This window comes from Macaca fascicularis, chromosome 6 (assembly GCF_037993035.2).
Source record: "Macaca fascicularis isolate 582-1 chromosome 6, T2T-MFA8v1.1".
Lineage (NCBI taxonomy): Eukaryota > Metazoa > Chordata > Mammalia > Primates > Cercopithecidae > Macaca > Macaca fascicularis.
The window spans coordinates 104,309,223-104,328,834 of NC_088380.1; the positions used below are offsets into that span (position 1 = coordinate 104,309,223).

Consider the following 19,612-nt stretch of genomic DNA (forward strand, 5'->3'; position numbering starts at 1 on the left):
GAATAAATTAAGGGATGGAGATGCTAATTATATAACATGAAAAACACTTCAACCATATAAAACTTTCTTATAGTTTGTACCCTGAATTGTTAAATTGAAATTGAGACTTCAAAACAAATAAAAGAACATATTTGTAAAGATTAGATTGGGAGAAAATTGAAAAACAAAGAAAGAAAGTTCCAACTCTCAACTAATAACCTGGTTTATAAAATAACATTTATTCTATAGCTGTAGATGTCATATCGACATCTGCTAACTGGGAGAATGCAATCTGATATCTGTAGTTTTTAAAGTCTAGTCCAAAAGACCATACATGATTTTATATATGTACATATATACATTCATCAATATATATAATATATGCATATACTTATGTATATATAATATATGAATATGTATATATAATATATGAATGAAAAGGACAACATACATCATGGATATATAAAATATATATAATTTTCTTTTTTTTTTTTGAGACGGAGTCTGGCTCTGTCGCCCAGTCTGGAGTGTGGCGCAATCTCCACTCATTGCAAGCTCCACCTCCCGAGTTCACACCATTCTCCTGCCTCAGCCTCCCGTGTAGCTGGGACTACAGGCGCCCGCCACCGCACCCGGCTAATTTTTGTATTTTTAGTAGAGACGGGGTTTCACCGTGTTAGCCAGGATGGTCTCGATCTCCTGGCCTCGTGATCTGCCTGCCTCAGCCTCCCAAAGTGCTGGGATTACAGGCTTGAGCCACCGCACCCGGCCAAAATATATATTATATATATGCATATAATCATGTATCTGTAGTTTTTGAGACCTAGTTCAAAGGACCATACATGATTATATATATATATATGAATGAATGAGTGTATATATATAATATATTGAGAGTGTGTGTGCGTGTGTGTGTGTGTATATATATATATACACACACACATATGAATGAAAAGACCAGCAAATCACAAATAAACAGTAGAGTTGGATTTAATCACAGGCATACAAAAGAATTAATATAGTGAGCAAGTGCATATTGGCAATGCAATCAGAAAACAAATTCCCACACTGAAACAAAGAAACAGAGAGAGACAAGAAAGACACACAACACACACACACATGCACACAAGAAAGAAGAAGGGAAGAAGGGAGAGTGAGAGGGAGAAAGGAAGGAAGGAAGGAAGGGAGAGAGGGAGGAAAACAATTTTGGTTTATAAACAAAAATAATTTTAATAGATAAGAATGCTAGTCTCTCTATTTACATAAAAACATCTGAAACATACTCCTCTGCTTTTGAGATAGCATGGTAATCAGGGAAGATACGGTTCAGCAGGAAAAAGATTAAGAGAAACTAAGAGTAGTACGCAAAATGAAGAAGGAACATATCCACGGAGAATTGGCTTCTGCCTCAAAAAATTTCCCAAGTTGTACAGATGAGTCAAAACTATAAATTCAATAGTTCAGTAAATTCCAGGACAATTAGAACAATGTGAAAATTATACACAGACAAAGAAGTAGATGGTGAACAGCAATCCTGCAACACATGCAAGCAGAAGAACAAATAAAAGATCTCACCAGAGTGTGGGAATAAATTTGCATGAAGTATGAACATCGAAGAGTTTTTCCTCAATATGACTATTGTATGTGCCTTGACAAATGATTTACTAGTCTCTCATGATTTGATATGCCATTATGGATAAATATATTTACAGATAATTTACATCTCTTATGGAAATACTTTCCCTCCTAGTACCCATGAGTGGGAGCGATATTTTTGTAAATAACAACAATTAAATATTGAAAGCTATCATTTCTTTTTCCTGAAAACTTAGGACTGAAATTCTATAAATGTCTTTTTTTTTTTTTTTTGAGACGGAGTCTCGCTCTGTCACCCAGGCTGGAGTGCAGTGGCCGGATCTCAGCTCACTGCAAGCTCCGCCTCCCGGGTTCATGCCATTCTCCTGCCTCAGCCTCCCGAGGAGCTGGGACTACAGGCGCCTGCCACCTCGCCCGGCTAAGTTTTTGTATTTTTAGTAGAGACGGGGTTTCACTGTGTTAGCCAGGATGGTCTCGATCTCCTGACCTCGTGATTCGCCCGTCTCGGCCTCCCAAAGTGCTGGGATTACAGGCTTGAGCCACCGCGCCCGGCCTAAATGTCTTTTTATAATAGAAAAATTAGAGTTCTTCATATTATAAATTAAATAATGAAGTTACATGGTAGATAACAATCACAAATTCTGGCTCCCATCTCGGCTTTTTACTTCTGCTTTAAGAATACAGAATTAGTGAACATTCTGGAGTGAGTGACATGGAAGGGATACTTTAGAGTATCATAAAAATGCTTTATTTATTGTATACACTATTAGAAACTTTGCTATTTATTTTTATCAAAAAGTTCTTTCATTGATTATTTCCAAGAGCCAACACATCTATTACAATTTTACATTTGACCCCTATAGTCAACTGATGGTCCATTCTTCCAATTTAAGTGATTCTTATAAATGGAAATGGAAGTTTAGTGTGTGCAAAACATGTGAAAAATAATATTTCTTGTATCTGCTATACCTACATTTTAACTTTTACTCAACTGGGGGTGTATTTCTGATTCTTCCCGTTGAGGATATTTTATAACAATCAAAGAATATGAGTAAGAATATAATTTTGTATATTCTTTCTTAGAGATAGTTCTGGTTCGGTGTAAGCTGTAAGCTGGTGTTCATTTGCATAGATAATTTATATGGAGGGCATTGGATAGACATGTGAGAAGAATGTTTTCTGAAGATATTGTTTGAGGCAAAATAAAAGGTGGGAGTGGAAGACAGACAGAAATGGAAGGAACAGCATGTAGTCCAAGCCTGGATTCAGGGACTTGTTTGATTATACTAGGAAGAGAGGCATTTTCGCCATTTCCATGAGAGCCAGTGTGACTCAGATTCAGTGAAGAATTGAGGGAATGTAGCAAAGTCTTTTGACTCCTAACCTTCATGCTTTGCATTGGGTAAAAATGGGCAAAGCATGCCCTGGGAAAGGTAGTGTTATTCTTGGGGAATCCATGGTAAGCAAGGAGACCATGACAAGGCACAAGGAAACATAGACCTTGGCAGGAAAGAAGGAGCAGCACTGGAAGGAAACAGAATCCAGGCATTATTGTCACAAAACCTAGTTATTCAGCACCTCCCATGTGCCCAGTGATAAACTAGGGACACTAGATAAAGCAATGAATATAACAGATTAAATGTATGCTCTCAAAGGGTTTATCTCTCCATAAAGGGAGAAAATACAGATAAATAAAATGTGTACATACAATATAATGTAATAGTATAAAGAGAGAAGGACTGTGTATTCTTTGATAACATAAAAAGAGAGCAAGTAGTGTTGGCAAGGATGTGGAGAAAAGGGAAACCTTATACACTGTTTGTGAGACTATTAATTGGTACAGCCATTATGGAAAGTAGTATTAAGGTTCTTCAAAAAATTAGAAAAAGAACCACTATATGATCCAGCAATCCCACTCCTGGGTACGTATCCAAAGCAAATGACATCACTATCTCAAGATATGTGCACTTCCACGTTCACTGCAGCATTATTCACAGTAGCCAAGATATGGAACCCATCTAAGTGTCTGTCAACAGATGAATGAATAAAAATGGAATACTATTAAACCTTTGAAAAGAAGGAATTCCTATCATTTGCATTAACGTGGATGAACCTGGAAGGCATTATGCTATGTGAAATAAGCAGGCACAGAAAGATAAATACTGTATGATCTCACACATATGTGGAATCTAAAGAATCAAAGATGAGAACAGAGAAGCCGTCAGGTGCTGGATCACAAAGCTCGACGAACCTTAATAAGGAGGTTGTCTTTATCCACAGGGGAATTAGAAGCCATTGAATTGTTTTAATGCAGAGGGATGAATTGGTTAGATTTGTATTTTAGACAGACAACTGCGAATGCAATTTTGACAATGTTTTGGGAGGAGGTTAAGAGCAAGAAATCGGGATACAGGTTGCTTTAATGAGAGTATAGGAGCAAAATGATGTTCCATAAATACTCATGTAACACAAAGAGTCTCACTGAGACTGGATAACCCAGCATCACTGACACAAGATGCCGGGAGTCACTGCTGCCACTGTCAGTGATGGAATGACTTCTAACTCATCTCCTGCTTCTTTGGGTCACTCATTCCATATTCAGAGACCCTTGGTTTCTGCCCATTTTTGAAGTTTGTTTCTTCAGCCTTCCTATTGACAATGAAATTGGAGATTGAGATGAAGAGGAATGAGTAGATTTGAGATAATAGCAAGCGGAGTGAGCATGACTTGGTAATTAGATGGTAGGGAGGAAGAAGAGAAAAAAAAAAGAATCAGGTTTGGTATGGCAACTCTGATTTTGGGCCATTTCAATGAGTTAAACATGGATGGTTTGAGGAAATGCATATTTGGTTTGGGACACTATAGTCAACCTTCATCATTTCGTTTATCTATCATCTGAATACAAATTAGAGGGGAATCTCTAGATGGAAAGAAAACACAAGAGCTAAGAGGAGCAGATATTCTTTCTCTTAGTTGCTCATCAGCTAGAGCCCAGGTGAATGACTTGAACTCAGCCAGTTGGATGATGCTTCTGAATCTGGAATTAGAGATTATTTGACAGTGTCAAATCCTGGAAGATGTCAAGATATATTAGGATTGAAATGTGGCACTTGCTTTTAAATCAGTTTCTCAACCTCAGCACATTTTGGACACAGTAATTCTTGATTTTGAGGAACTGTTCTGTCCATTGTGGGATGTTTAGCAGCTTCCTTGGCCTCTACCCACTAGATGCCAGTAGTATCCCTCGGTTGTGACAAAATGGCTTCAGCCATTGCCAGATGTCTCAGGGAGAAAAAAAAAAATTCCTGATTATTTGTTTGGCAAGAGTAGTTCCAGTGGCACAACTGAGATGGAAGCCAGAGAGCAGTAAGCTTAGGAGTGAGGTAGAGAAGAGTGCAGCCCTGTGGTTACTGCACATCACTCTTTAAAACTGTTAGATGAAAAGTACAGCTGAGCTATAGAATGGTAGCTTGAAGAGAGAAGAAACAAGAGCATGCTTAAATGTGAACAAGGAAGTCAACAGAGGAGGAGAATGATGCAGGAGAGGGGATAATTCATACTTCAATGTCCCTAAAAAGATGGGAGGTGCTGCACACTAATAAATGCTACTCAAGTCAGGTCCCAGAACTGGTCTTGGTTCATCAACTGTTTGTTACTGATTTGTGAGGCGAGGTACAGAAATGGAAAATAAGCATTCAGAAACGTTTATACTAATTTTACACAGTCATTTTGTATTAGTTGAATCTAATAAAAATGTCAGCTTGTATTGACTGAGAATTTTAAAATTTTGGTTCTTTAAAGATAATTTGAGAAACACTGCTCTAAAGCGCAGGTAGAAAGATTGCACTCACATAACAGCAACAAATACTTCATTCTAAGCCAGAAGAAGGAGAAAAGGACAGTACAAGAAAAAGAAAGTAGTATTAGTTTCCTTTTTCTTTTTTTAAATAAAGACATAATAATTATAAATATTTTGAAGCAAAGTGAGATGTTTTGATACATATATATATATTGTGTAATGATCAAATCCAGGTATTAAACATTTTTAAAATTGCAAACACTCATTTCTTTGTGGTAAGAACAAAATCCTCTCTTGTAGCTATTTTAAAGTGTAGCATGCAATATTGTTAACTTTACTCACCCTCCTTCTGTCTCTACTTTCTTTGCAAAGTCAGACAAAATGTCATCTACTAAAAGTTAGATGGGAAGTAATTGATTCAATTGCTTAAGAAAATGGAGCACGGAAAAATATGCTGTGAGGTACGGGAGAGTGTCCTGACCAGAGGAACACAGAAAAATGTCTGGTTATTGAAAACTCATGAGTGGTCAGATCTATGCATTTCCACTGCTGCCAAACAAGATGCCTGGAAAGATTTCCAGAAATAGTTTGGAGAAATGTTGTAGGGTGGGATGCCATGTGTGAGCAAGTGGGAGACAATGTGCCCAAAATATTTGGTGAATACATGCTAATATGTGGGTAATATGGTTCATAAGAGGCTGGTAAGGAGGGGGAAATTTTTAAAGATTATTTTAAATGTTTACACTTAAAACATATTACACACCAGATCAGTGGATGGTGTTCAAGTGTTTTATTTTATCAAACCTTCTAAGAAAGCCATTTTAGACACATTTATAATGTAAAAACTGAAGTCTGAGAGATTAAGTCTCCTTGTAATCATGTAGTAAACTAGAGTAAAATTGGGGCCAGATTTCAGATTTCTGGTTCCCTGTCTTGGACTCTTTTTTAGCTTTATAAAAGCATTGAAAAAGACCTGTAAAACTCCCATTATACTGTAACAAAATAAAGACACATGTTCTTTTCAATAAGAGAGAGTTTCTGGGATGTCTGTGAGTTTTATCAGAATTTTTTTTTTTTCGGATTGCTCATTCTGTCTAGTGTTTCAAATACAAAAGTACACCTGTGAATCAGCTTTAGAATATTAAGTTCATTGTCTTCTAAGAATGCAATTTTACAATAGATTTGACTGCTATTCTTCTCATGTACAGTCAGAAGCATATAATAATGATAATAACACCTTACGTTTATGTACTGCTTCACAGTTTCCTAAGTGCTTTCATGTACATTATCTTATATGAGCTTCATAATAGCTCAGTGAATATATTTACTGGTGCTTTGTTTTATTCATGACTGTCATATTGACATTAGTCATACATATTTTGTTTATTCAGATGGTTGGTTAGCTATACAAAGGTTTAATCAGACAAACAGAAAGATACAGAGCAAAGAGCACTAAAATGTTATTTATAATTCTGAATTGCTTGGTTTCCTTTTTTTATGTGGTTAAATCATCAAAAATGTGCCTTTACCCTATTGAAAAATAGCATTATTTCAATGTATAATCTTTAAATCTAGTCAATGTGCTCCAGATCATTAACAGGGTAATGAATATTTTAAAATTGCAAGCTATTTTAAGGTATTATTTGTGAATTTGTAACAGTAAGTATTTTAATAAGATTGAAAAATCTAAGAAAATATTTTTTGAAATTTTGTTTCTCATTATATAGAAAATCCATATCTGTTTAGAAATTTAAAGGAATATAGAATTTAATTAAAATGATTGCCTTTTAATATTAGTTACACTATACAAAGATACTTCATTTGCATTAAAAACGTGTACAATAATATGATATAACTCTAAAGTAATTCACAATTTATTCTTTCCTTAAAAATCCAGAAAAAAATGGTATCTTGAAAAATAACAGAATATGCCAATTTAAAGTTACTCTGTTTTAATTTTTAGGGTATTTAAATATTTATTTTACATAGAAATTAGCTTACTAATTTTTCTCCATTTTTAAAAAATATAGGTTTATAGTAACAGTTAAAAGATAAAGTTTTGGATTTATTTATTTATTTTTATCTCATATTTCAGAGGAAAATTTTTTGAGGAGATTAAACTAAAAATACAAATCAAATCAATCTCCACATTTCCTTTATTTATTGATGTATGTGTTGTATAGTGTGGTCTCATGGTATTTGTATGACATTTGTAGTGTTGAAATATGGCTAACAAATGCAATGGGAGATGTGGATTTGTCATCAAAATATATCTTTCATATTTTTCACACTGAATATTGTTGCCTATACTCTTAGGCTGTTTTAGAAAGTTATCATTCTTTCTGTAGAACAGTATGAAAGGTAGAAACACCACTTTTTAAAAAATTGCCTATATATTCTAAAATTTTTTGTTTATTAAATTATTTAGAACTCTATCAAAATTGTCTTCCAAAATATTATTTTGTAAAATTAACTCTAGTAAATTGTAGATATGTTGGAATAATATTAAAAAGAATTTGACACTTTTGGAAATCAGTTGCTTGTGATTGTATCTCATTAATAGGACAATGTATAGATTATTTTGCCATTTTCAATTTACTAGCAGTGTGGAAAAGAGTTAGCTAAATTTTAGTCATTAGCAAAACAGAAAAGCTTTTGATAATCTCTTAGCATCATGCTAATTAGGTTGAACTATCCCAGAAAATATATTAATTGAAGGCTGTAGCTAGGCAACTTAGTATCTGCCCCTCAAAATTTGATAAAATAGATATAATAGGTGTCACGAGGCATAACTAATCACCTAATGTATAAAAACAAATAATGAACTATGTTGTAAATATTCTGAATATACTCTAATTGCTTCTTCCTAACCAAATTCACATTATTATAGAAAATGGTAATACATTTGGATAAAATTCCATAATGTATTTCAATTGTACTCATCAACATATTTAGTGAGATATTCTTTTAGTATACTTTAAAATTCACATAAATTAATAGGAGTTTTTAAAGAGATTGTGAAAAGTAACAGAACTGTGAAAACATACAATTACGGTAAATTTTTATCTTCCCTTTGACAACAAATCTCTCTTGAATTCATTTAGAATTTTAAAACAATCTATCACCTATCTTTGACCATATGGACTGAACTTGATATCCACCAATAGACACTTATGCCTGCAAGTCAACAGCATAAAGAGTGGTAAAGTCAGTTCTGCAAAAGATGAAATGTTTTTAATGTGGTAAGAAGACAAAACTGTTACTGCTTTGTGAGTAATTTGTATAAAATATAGCACTGAGTATCTGAGAAATACACAGATGAGAAAAATTAGCTACCACCTTTTGTTCTGATTCTTTTAATTTATTTAAGTTTTTGAAAAAGGAATAATCCTATATATTTATATATGTTAATCAAGAGACCACCTTTAAACATCTGTCCAATGTCAAAATTTAAACAATGCAACAATTATTTTGGGGACAAAATTGATTCCATTGCTGTTCTGTTACTTATTGTACTAGCTGTAAAAGAGCAGATGTTTGACATATATAAATTTATTTTAATAGTTTCATTGAGTCTTTATCTGCAGTTTGTCAGTGTGGCTCCACAGATGTATTCAACCATCTGTTCCTTGGACCTGTGCTTCATGTAACTTACAGGAGTGTATTAATTTTATTGCATCAGTCATTAATCAATCAGAAGTTTGTTTGCCCTGCAGTGTTCCCAAAAGACAGACTTCATCAGTTAAAAAAAAAAAAAAAAAAAAAAAAAAAAGCCACTCACTAGCTTGTTAAATAACCTTTTCATTTTTAATATAATTTCTCCTATGTAGTTAACAGTCACAGATTTTGAAAAAGCATATTACAGAAGAGTTTTTGGTTTCTAAACCAAAATTCATTTACCTCAGGGCTTCCATGAGCATTACTCAGAAATATTCATAGACAGTATTTTTAAGAATTCATTTTTTTCTTACAAAAGAAGTGATACAAATTTACATCTATGTTATCACTTTTGCATCTATTTTTGAAATGATATATTGTGAAACATTCTTAGAATACTATTAATTTATGACTGGAAAAATTTAAATGTTTGAGATGGTGAGGTCTGCCGTAAAGGCTCATAATCTCAGTTCTGCAGACTGGCAAATGAGGCATCATCAGAAACAGCATCAGCCCCTCATTAACTGGACTATTGCCCAGAACTAGGTAATATTGATCCTATCTTTCAAAAATTCATTTCCAACACTTAGACAATTACCTTAGGGTGGCAGCACCTTTTCTTGTGTAGCTCAAATATCTCTGTATCCTTCAGCCTTCTGAGGTTGCTCTTTGCTTTAGTGTTCTAAGATGTTGCCTTGTATCTCCCAGTCTCATGCTGTAGAAAGTCTCATCTAATATTTTAGTGTTTCCTAGGGTGTCATCTCTACCGGGTCAGTCTAGTCTGACTTGCTTCCTACCTGTTATTACTTCTGCCCCTTAAGATGCTAATTGTTTCACGTGTTTTTTCAAATCAGTCAGAATGTTCTTCAGGCTCTTTTATTCTCACAAAGTTTTACTGATACAAAGTTTTTTTAAACGAACTTTTCCTAAAGGTAGGAAGAGAATTGCAACAGAAGAGGATTACAAGCAATAATATGCAGTGGAATATTAAACATTACCACCCTAAAATGCAATCCAAAACTTCTCAAGATTTCTTAAGCCGTAACTCTTACTTACATTTTCTTAAGTTGCTAAATATCTTTCTCTCCAGGAATCCCTCCTCCAAGTGCTAAAATCCCCTTTTTATTATTTTATTTTATTTATTTATTTTTTGAGATGGAGTTTTGCTCTTGTTGCCCAGGCTGGAGTGCAATGATGCTATCTCGGCTCACTGCAACCTCCACCTCCCCGGGTTCAAGGGATCCTCCTGCCTCAGCTTCCTGAGCAGCTAGGATTACAAGTGTGTGCCACAACACCTGGCTAATGTTTATAATTTTAGTACAGATGGAGTTTCACCATGTTGGCCAGACTGGTCTTGAACTCCTGACCTCAGGTGATCCACCCATCTCGGCATCACAAAGTGCTGGGATTACAGACGTGAGCCACCACAACCGGCCCCCATTTCTTTCTTATGCAGAGTTACGCACTTCTTCACTTCACCAACTCTAAGCTCAGGATCTGATTTTATACTACCCCAAACTAATGAAGCTGCTCTGTTAAGCAAACAATTATTTATTTTAGGTGCTCACCCTTCAGCATTAATAAATGTCAGAAGCTTTGATATTTATTTATTTCATTTCTCAAATTCTTAACAGTTCTGCCACATGCCAATCTCTATAAACGATAAAGATTTCTTTTCACTCTGCTAGAGCAAGACTTTGTGGTTTTACTATGTAATACATTCACAAGGTTGCACAGAGTCTAGCATTAGGCAGATCTGCTATCTACCTTTGAGAAATTCACTTACCTTTTCTAAGCTTCTGTTTCCTTGTCATTAAAACAAGCAAAGTATATAACTTTTCAGATTGTTGAGAAACTAAAAATACTAAATGAAATGCAAAATCTCAGTAATGGGACCTCTCTCTCTTGTCTATTCTCCTGCTCTCTTTCTCTATTTTCTCAATAGAGGTGTCATTTTACTAATTGGAACTATTTTATTCATCTTAGACATTATATTTCTAATTTCCCAAATGCATGGGGTGTTCTTATTCACAGTACAACAAATTATTGAACCAGTCAGATCCGTAGCTTGAGAAAACACCTTCATTGGCTGGGCATGATGGCTCACACCTGTAATCCCAGCACTTTGGGAGGCCAGGGTGGGTGAATCACCTGAGGTCAGGAGATTGAGACCAGCCTGACCAAAATGGCAAAACTCCGTCTCTGCTAGCAATACAAAATTAGCCAGTTGTGGTGGCGCATGCCTGTAATCCCAGCTACTTGGGAGGCCGAGGTAGGAGAATCACTTGAACCCAGGAGATGGAGGTTGCAGTGAGCCAAGATCATGTCATTGCACTCCAGCCTGGGCAACAAGAGCAAAACTCTGTCTCAAAAAAAAAAAAAAAAAATAGAGAAAGAGAGAAAGAAGGAAGGAAGGAAGGGAGGGAGGGAGGGAGGGAGGAAGGAAGGAAGGAGAAAAAGAAAGAAGAAAGAAAGAAAAGAAAGAAAGAGAGAAAGAAAGAAAGAGAAAAGAAAGAAAAAGAAAGAAAGAAAGAAAGAACGAAAGAAAGAAAGAAAGAAAGAAAAAGAAAGAAAGAAAGAAAGAGAAAGAAAGAAAGAAAGAAAGAAAGAAAGAAAGAAAGAAAGAAAGAAAGAAAGAAAGAAAGAAAGAAAGAAAGAAAGAAAGAAAGAAAGAGAAAGAAAGAAAGAAAGAACCATCTTCAACTTTGGTTCCTGCCTTCCTTGATTGCTTGGAGTCAATTTTTGGTCTCTGTGTTAAAAAACCTGCTCAAGCTCTGAAATTTTAAATTCTTCAGGAAGAATGAGACTTTTAAAATTGATCTTCTCTCCAGTTAACTGCCATTTTTCCCCTTTCTTTTGTTCCTCTTTATAATAGTTGAATTTCAACTTCTATCTCCTTAGCTTGTGATTTTTAATTGTTGTCAGATGGAAGCTCTGGATTAATTAATTCCACCAGATGCCCTTTAAAACTCATGAATATTATAGTTAAGGCATTATCCTTGCTCATAAGACAACTCTAGTAATAATATTTCGTGCTGTATCCCTGGTTCTGAGTCTCTGTTCTCCCCAGCTTAAAGTTGGATTTAGGTCTTGATTAAGTGGCTTATAATTACTTCCATTTGCCTGTGAGCAAGAGTTGGTTAGCACACTGTGTCTTACTTTACACTCACATGGTGTATTTTTGCCAATATTTCTATGCTAATTGTTCTCAATTTCCCATATTTAAAAATTGGGTGTAATTTAAGGCCTCATGTAGACTAATTTTAAAAAGTAGAAGCATATGATAAACATATTCCAGAAAATCTCTTGGATTATTATTTTATCAAATGCTTCATGAGCATAACCACTTTTTAGGAGGTAACCATTAGAGAGTGACATCAGCAAGATGGTGGGATAGAAGGTCCTACCTCTAATTCTCCTCATAGAAATACCAACCAGAAACTAGTCACTGACAATAATGCCTTTATGAAAATCCCAGAATCTGAGGGTGAGGCATCATTAAAACTGCAAAAAGCCCCATAAAGCCACATTAGAAAAGTGAGAGGAATACTTCCCCCTTCACTGTGTTTTCCCTGCCCCAGTCTGGCACAGCCCACACTGAGAGATTTCCTTAGGCCTAGAGTTTGTCCAGTGGGGAAAGGAAAGCCCAAGAATAATATACAGTTTTCCAAGCATATTGACATACCTTCTGGAAAGGCCACTTCTATCCTTCACAGAGAGCACTGGGGGAACTAGAATACTTGCAGTCACGTAGGAACAAAGAAAGGGGGTGGGTTTACAGCAGTCAGCACAAGGATCTTGGCAGAGGCATTGTATCCCTGCAGGCAAGGTGATGTAGCCAGAATGCAACCAATAGCTCTGCCTACCCTCAGAGTTGATTCAGTGGCTCAGTACTTCCCAGCTGGGGTCCCTAGTCAATGGTCCAACCCAACCTTGGAGCATTGCTACTGGCTTTTCTTGAGCAGGTAGCCCATTCAGCAACCCTATACAACTGCAGAATATAGACTGTAGTCCTGCCTGACCAAGGAACCCAAGGAGAAATTCTGCCCATTTTCAGAGCCCAGAGTGTGGTTCTGGATTGGCAGGAAGCCAAGCCAGAAGCCCTGTTCAATCGAGGAGCATAGCCTGCAGATGCACCTAATAAGAAAGCCTGGTGATATGGTTTGGCTGTGTCCCCACCCAAATCTCATCTTGAATTGTAATCCCAATAATCTCCACATGTCAAGGGAGAGACCAGGTGGAAGTAATTGAATTATGGGGCTGGTTTCTCCCATGCTGTTCTCGTGATAGTGAGTGAATTCTCACAAGATCCGATGGTTTTATAAGGGGCTCTTCCCCTTTCACTTGCCACTTCTCCTCCCTGCTGCCCTGTGAAGAAGGTGACTTGCTTCCCCTTCACATTCTACCTTGATTGTAAGTTTCCTGAGGACTCCCCAGCCATGCTGAACTGTGAACTGTGAGTCAATTAAACCTCTTCCCTTTATAAATTACACAGTCTCAGGCAGTTCTTTATAGCAGTATGAAAATGGACTGATACACCTGGTAAGCAACCTTCCTGGCCATGGAGCAAAGCCCTGCCTTGCTGCAAAGCCCAGTCTCCTCCCTGTGGAGCCTAAATTAAGGCCCTGCCTAATTACAGAGCACAGCCCAGGCACAAAGCACAGCCAGTGATTCCACTCAAATACAGAGGATAGCCTGTTGTTCTGCTTGATTCAGGAGCCCAGGCTATAGCCCCCTACAAATGCAGGGCACAACTTATAGCCCCTCCTAAACTGGAAGCCCAGTAGTGACCCCAGCTGGCCACAAGAGCACAGCCTAAATCTGAAGCACAGCTAGCAGACCACCCAACTATGGATTTCAGACTTTACTCCTGATTTCATAGCACAGTGACTATGCCCAACTAGATACTCTGATAGTAATTTTGCCTACCTACAGATACTACCAGCTAACTTATTCAGAACTTTAGGCTGGACTAACTGGCAAAAGTCTTTCCCCGCCAAAGCAAACCTGTAAAGGCTGGAAGAAATGGCCATTTCCTCAGATGTGTAGATAACAACACAAAGATACAAGGATAATAAAGAGTCAGGGAAATATGACATCACCAAAGTAAACTAATAAAGCTCCAATAATGGAATCTGAAGAAATGGAAATCTACAAACTGACTGACAAATGATTCAGACTAATTATTTTAAAGAAGTTCAGTGAACTACAAGTGAGCATAATAGATAACTACATGAAATTAGGAAAGTAATGTATCTACAAAATGAGTAGTTCAACAAAGAAATAGAAATAATAAAAAAAAAACCTCAAACAGAAACCTAGAGAATAAAACTACAACGCCTGGACTAAGAAACTCAAAGGACAGTTTCAGACTTTATCAAGAAGAAATAATCAGCAACCTGGAAGACAGGTCATTTGAAATTATCTGTCAAGAGAGCGAAGAGAATAAAAGAACTAAAAAAGTGGGGAAAGGTCTGGGACTTATGGGAAATGCTCAAGTGAAACAATATCTGCATATGAAATCCCAAAAGGAGAAGAAAGAAAATGGCACAAAAATATAGTTTAAAGAAATAATGTCTAAAAGTGTTTCAAATTTGAGGAGGAAAATGGATGTGCAGATTTATGAGGACAAAATGTCCCAACATAGCTTGACTCTGAAAAGGCCTACACCAAGAAATACTATAATTAAATTAACAAAGTCAGGGACAAAGAAAATCTTGAAAGCATCAAAAAAGATATGCAAAAGACCACCAGAGTACCAGTGTATTTATTATTTTTTATTTTTTTGAGACAGAGTCACACTGTCACCCGGGTTGCAGTGCAGTGGCATGATCTCGGCTCACTGCAACCTCTACCTCCCAGGTTCAAGTGATTCTCCTGCCTCAGCCTCAAAAGTAACTGGGATTACAGGTGCCCAGCACCATGCCTGGCTAATTTTTTTTTTTGTATTTTTAGTAGAGACGGGACTTCATGATGTTGGCCAAGCTGGTCTCCAAATCCTCACCTCCTGATCCACCCACCTCGGCCTCCAAAGTGCTGAGACTATAGATGGGAGCCACCAAGCCCAGCCCAAAGTACCAATGTATTTCAATTAGACTACCAATGTATTTCTCAGCAGAAACCTTGGAGGTAGGAGAGAGTGGGATAATATATTTAAGACAGTGAAAGAAAAAACTGGCAACCAGAATATTATATCTGGCTAAGCTGTCCTTCAATAATGAAATAAATATAAAAACTCAAAAGGTGATGGGAGTTCATTATCACTAGGCCTGTCTTACAAGAAATGCCAAAGGGATTTCTTCAGATCAAGTGAAATGACTCTAATTAACAACATAAAATCCTATGAAGGTATAAAACTCACTGTACAGGTAAACATATAGTTAAATTCAAAATTCTGTAATATTGTAGTGGTGGTGCCACTTTCATTTATTATATAAAAGTTAAAAACATACATATTAAGAATAACTATAATAATTTTAATGGAAAAACAAAATAATAAAAAGATGTAAACTGCAGCATTAATAATATAAAATATGAGAGAGGAAGTAAAAGTATAGATGTTTTGCATTCAATCAAAGTTAAGTTGTTACCAATTTAAAATAGAATGTTCAAATGGTAAGATGATTATGTAATCCTTATTGTGACCACAAGTAAATATCTGTAGTAGATACACAAAAGATTAAGAAAAAGGAATAAAAGCATACCACCAAAAATAAAATAAAAATTTAAAAGAATCATCAAATCACAAAGAAAGATAGTAAAAGGAATAAAGGAACAATTAAAGTATAAAATATTCAGAAAACTATTCTAAAAATGGCAATAGTCCTTATCTCTCAATATTTACTTTAAATGTTAATGGATTAAATTATCCAATCAAAAGACATAGTGTATTTGAATGGATTAAAAACCAAGATCCACTGATATGCTGCTACAAGAGATTTTTTTTAGACTTAAGAACACATGTAAGTTAAAACTATAGAATGGAAAAAGATATTCCATGAAAATAGTAACCAAAAGAGAGCACAGATGGCTACATTTATATCAGATAAGATACACTTTAGGTGAGAAATAGTAACAAGAGACAAAGAGGATCCTTACATGATGAAGAGTGGTAAATTTACCTAGCAAATATAACAATTGTAAATAGTTATACACTGAACATCAGAGCACCTAAATATATAAAGGAAATACTATCAGAACTGGAAGGATAAATAAACAGCAAAACAATAGTAGTAAGGGATGTTAATACCCTCTCTCAACAATAGGTATATAATAAAGAGTGAAAACACCAAAAGGTAAACCATGGATTTGGACAACACTATAGACCAAATGGACCTAACATATATACAGAACTTTATCCTTGACAACAACAAAATATACCATCTTCTCAAGCATGCGCAGAACATTTCTACATAATAAATCACATATTAAGCTACAAAATACATTTCAACAAATTAAAAACTTTGAAATCATGTCAAGTATTATTTCCAACAACAGAGGTGTAAAATTAGAAATCAATATAAGAGGAAAATTAGAAAATTCACAAAAATGTGGAAATAGTACAGTCTTGAACAACCTATGTGTTAAAAGAGAAATCAAAAGAAAAACAAAAAATATTTTAAAAAATAAAAGTACAACACATAAAACCTTGTAGGATGTAGCAAAAGCAGTCCTGAGAGGGAAATTTATAGCTACAAATGCCGAATATCCATGTGACAAAAGAATTTGTGCATGACAAACACCCTAGACAAGTGTTTATATAACAAACCTGCAAATGTTCCCCTGAATTTAAAATAAGTAAAAATAAAAAAGAAAGAAAAACCTTAATATTGCACCTTCAGGAACTAGAAAAAGAATAAACCAAGCCCCTGATTAGCTGAGGGAAAGACATACTAAAGACTGCAGCAGAAATAAATAATAGAATAGAAAAATAATAGAAAATATAAACCAAATTGGGTAGGTTTTATGCAAAAGATAGGCAAAATGGACAACCTATACCTAGACTAATCAAGTAAAAACAAGAGAGAACTCAAATGAATTAAATTATAAATAAAAGAGAGAAAATATCAGCCAGAAAAAGTATTTTTATGAAAATCAAACAACTACTGGTTTTACTTTCTATATGTTTTTATAATAGCAATTCATTTAAGAGCTATTTGTGTACAATTCTTTGAATAGCAAAATTGTCGTTCACAATTTGCTTCATTACGTCGCTAGACAGGCTTTTATTAAGATCTGCTATGTACCTTACAATTGATACTGCAGATATAAAAAGGATCATATGAAAGTAATATCAACAATTATGTTTCACAAATTGGATAAGCTAGAATAAATGTATACATTCCTAGAAACTACAATGTACCAAGACTGAATTATAATGAAATAGAAAAATCTAAACTGATTAATAAAGAATAAGGAGATTGAATCAGTAATCAATAGTTTTCAAATTGATTACATGTTGAAATAATCTTTTGTATACGTTGAATTAAATATTTTATTCTTAAAATTAATGTCATCTGTTTCTTTGTAATTTTTAATGTGTCTACTAGAAAATTTAAAATTCTATATGTGGCTTGCGTTGTATTTCTATTGGACAGTCCTGAGTTAGTCCATCACTTGCTGGTGTCTCAGATGTATTTTATTCACTGGTGCACTTGTAAGTAGTGTCATTATTCACTAACCAGTGAACTTTCAAAGACCTTTCCACTTCCATGTTGACTGTGAGGGGAAGCCCAGGGAATGAATTATTCACTTTATAGCACTGAGCAAGCATTTAGTGGATCCCAGGAGGAGGGTTGAACCAAGGGCAGTTTTAGACAGACAAGTCTCTGACATCGCCTCTATTTTGAAGGGTTTAAAACCTTGCTTCAACTGAAGCATGTACCATTGTGTTTCCTCCTGTTGCCTGGTTGTATATTTACTCTCAGAAACAGTCACTGCTTTCCAAAGCTCATGTAAAAAGCTGATTATGTTTTACTAAAATTTTTAATTGCTGTTATTTTGATTCATTTTGACTCAATATTCTCAATATTAATGGATTTCTAGTACTAATCATTATTTTTTCAATGCTTTTATCTTTCCTGCCAACGTAATCTTCCCAAGGGAACTTAAATATTTTCCATCAAAGCAACAATAATCAAATGGCAAATGAGACTAACATTTGTTAGAAATGGAACTGACAGCAAAATCAAAGGTAATTAACCAGGCCAGTTTGGCATGGGGAAATTATTAAAATCTTAACAAGATTAACAATAGATTTGTTGAAAGTCCACGAGCCAGTGCCTTTTGTTTTGTTTATTACCTAGTTTGATAATGTGCTCCTTGTCAGGGACAGATAGTATTGTACTTTGGCTATGACTGCCAGGACTAACGGAATTGGCTATTTAGCCCTTCATCAGGGTTCTGGGAAGATGAATTATAAAACTGATACAAGCTATGCTCTTAATGCAGCTATTCTGATGTTATACTTCATCTAATTCAATATTTATTCATCTAGAGTAATCTTAACACCAAAATAAGAACTCAACTCAAAGAAAATATTTGAGTTTTTTACAGAAATACAGAAAAAGCATTTTGATGAAAATCAAACAACTACTGGTTTTACTTTCTATATGTTTTTATAATAGTAATTCATTTAAGAGCTATTTGTGTGCAATTGTTTGAATAGCAAAATTGTCATTCAGAATTTGCTTCATTACCTTGCTATACAGGCTTTTTTATTTAGATCTGCTATGTACCAATCACTAGGCTAGGCTCTGTGGAAAATACAAAGAATCATTCTTGGCTGGGCGCATGGCTCACTCCTGTAATCCCAGCACTTTGGGAGGCTGAGGCGGATGGATCACCTAGGTCAGGAGTTCAAGACCACCCTGGCCAACATGGTGAAACATTGTCTCTACTAAAAATACAAAAATTAGCCAGGTGTGGTGACAGATGCCTGTAAACCCAGTTACTAGTGTGTGCTGAGGCAGGAGAATTGCTTGAACCCGGGAGGCAGAGATTGAAGTAAACTGAGATCACGCTACTGCACTCCAGCCTGGGTAACAAAACAAACACACACAACCAAACAAACAAACAAAAAACAAAACTCGATTTAAAATTTTTTTTTTTTAAATTTTAAGTTCTGGGATACATGTGCAGAACATGTAGGTTTGTTACATAGGTATACACGTGCCATGGTGGTTTGCTTTACCCATCAACCCGTCATCTACATTAGATATTTCTCCTAATGCTATCCATTCCCTAGCCCCCCACCCCCAGACAGGCCCTGGTGTGTGATGTTCTCCTCTCTGTATCCTTATGTTCTCATTGTTCAACTCCCACTTATGAGTGAGAACATGTGGTGTTTGGTTTTCTGTTCTTGTGTTAGTTTGCTGAAAATGATGGTTTCCAGCTTCATGTCACTGCAAAAGACACGAACTCATCCTTTTTTATGGCTGCATAGTATTCCATGATGTATATGTGCCACCTTTACTTTATCCAGTCTATCATTGATGGGCATTTGGGTTGGTTACAAGTCTTTGCTATTGTGAACAGTGCTGCAATAAGCATATGTGTGCATGTGTCCTTATAGAAGAATGA

General features: G+C 35.5%; 1 long non-coding RNA gene across 1 annotated transcript in view; it reads left to right on the forward strand.

Annotated features, from left to right (window-relative positions):
* The window catches only part of LOC123573893 (uncharacterized), an 82,040-nt gene that overhangs the window by 32,176 nt on the left and 30,252 nt on the right, over window positions 1–19,612 (forward strand). The window contains exon 2 of the long non-coding RNA XR_006698600.2: window positions 8,479–8,616. This is a non-coding gene — a long non-coding RNA (uncharacterized lncRNA). The remainder of the gene's footprint in view (window positions 1–8,478; window positions 8,617–19,612) is intronic.